Genomic DNA, 2,038 nt, shown 5'->3' on the forward strand with positions numbered 1-2,038 from the left:
ATGGACTGGAGAGGGTGGGGGAGGGACTGGAGAGAGCGGGAAAGAACTCCCTGGGTTGATGGAAGTGTTCTGCGTCCTGATGGCCACAGCTGTTAACGCAGCATGAACGGTTGTCAAGACTCATTGAACAAGACACTTAAAGTGGACCCATTTTATTGTATGTGAATGATACCTCAATAAAATGGATTTTTTTAAAGGATTGTTTTATTTTAATGGCTGATCTATGTAATCACAAAGGCCAGTATGTACAGACAAAGGGGGAGCTTTTATTTCTTGGTATCTTCCTCCTTGGACAGTCTTGAAGATCTCCTCCTTCTTGGCCTGGAGGCGCTCGCTCTTCACGGCGCTTGCGTGCTTCCTTGGTCTTAGACCTGCGAGCCTCAGCCTAGTCAGCCGGGAGCTTCTTGCAGGCCTTGTCTGCCTTCAGCTTGTGGCTGCGTTTCATGAGAATCCGCTTGTTGGTGAACATATTCCCCTTCACCTTCAGGTACAGGCTGTGATACATGCGGCGATCAGTCTTCTTCGATTCCTGGTATCTTCTGAGCAGCCAGCGCAGAATCCTCATTCTCCTTATCCACGTGACCTTCTCTGGCATTCGGGCATTGGCTGTACCCTTTTGCTTACCTATGCCTGTGTGCCCGCCCTTCCGGCGGGCCAAGGTGCTTTTCTGGCACGGAGCTGGAATGGACAGTCACTGGCTTGCGGATGATCAGCCCAACTTTGATCAGCTTCCAGATCTGCTGACGGGAGTTGGCATTGGCGAGTTCATTGATCTCCTTGGGGTCCAACCAGACCTTCTTCTTCCCACAGTGGAGGACGCTAGCAGCGAGCCTCTTCTGAAGCCTGAGCGTGCTCATGGCTGCGGCCGCAGCAGCGAAAGGAAAGAGCTCAAATGGATTATTTTGAAGTCTAACTTAACATAAATTTTCTCCAAGTCTATGAAGGACTTTATATCTTAAGAGTCTGAATTTATTTTAAATTTTAAATTTATTTTCTTTTTAAAATTATTATTATTATTATTATTATTATTATTATTAACATTTTGAGGCTGGAGTGCAATGGCACAATCTCAGCTCACTGCAACCTCTGACTCCCTGGTTTAAGCAATTCTCCTGCCTCAGCCTCCAGAGTAGCTGGGAACTACAGGTGCACACCACCATGCTCAGCTAATTTTTGTATTTTTAGTAGAGACAGGGTTTCACCATGTTGGCCAGGATGGTCTCTACGTCCTGACCTCGTGATTCGCCCTTCTCAGCATCCCAAAGTGCTGGGATTACAGGTGTGAGCCACCGGCCCGGCCTTTAATTTTTATTTTTTTGAGACGAAGTCTCGCTCTGTCGCCCAGGCTGGAGTGCAGAGGCGTGATCTCAGCTCACTGCAACCTCTGCCTCTCAGGTTCAAGGGATTCTCCTGCCTCAGCCTCCCGAGCAGCTGGGATTACAGGTGTGTGTCACCACGCCCGGCTAATTTTTGTATTTTCATTAGAGACAGGGTTTTACCATGTTGGCCAGGCTGGTCTTGAACTCCTGATCTCAAATGATCCATCTACCTCGGCCTCCCAAAGTGCTGGGATTACAGGCGTGAGCCACTGCACCCAGCCTAAAATAATTTTGATTTATTTAGATTTCAGCTACTAGATATTATTCGAAAATACCAAATGTGGATTATTTTCAAGTTCAGACTTACTAACAATCTCAGTGTTATCATAGATGTAGCCTATTGGTAGGATGTGCAATCTTTCCATGGAAAATAAACCACATTTAGAAGCTTGCTAATACGAGGAGGAGGCACCCTGTCTGCCTGGCCTGTGGGCTGGTTGGAAGAGCAACGGCAGGAGGACCTGCACTGAGACTCTGTGGATAGAGGGGCACGTGCTGGTTTGTGTCTCCGACTTTTGACGCATGGCTGCCTCGTACTGCTGGAGCCTGGCAAGGCGTTAGACCTCATCCCATCATTCTTCTTTCCTCCTGCCAGAAAGGATCCGACCCTCATGTTTTTGTCACATGCTGAAGGAAGGGAAGAAAGATGGGAAGAAATG

General features: G+C 47.7%; 1 pseudogene; it reads right to left on the reverse strand.

Annotated features, from left to right (window-relative positions):
• Window positions 1-266: 266 nt before the first annotated feature.
• LOC116465244 (large ribosomal subunit protein eL19-like) lies at window positions 267-866 on the reverse strand (annotated as a pseudogene).
• Between the last annotated feature and the right edge of the window lie 1,172 nt (window positions 867-2,038).

The sequence above is a fragment of the Hylobates moloch genome, unplaced genomic scaffold (assembly GCF_009828535.3).
Source record: "Hylobates moloch isolate HMO894 unplaced genomic scaffold, HMol_V3 SCAFFOLD_3977, whole genome shotgun sequence".
Taxonomy (NCBI): Eukaryota; Metazoa; Chordata; class Mammalia; order Primates; family Hylobatidae; genus Hylobates; species Hylobates moloch.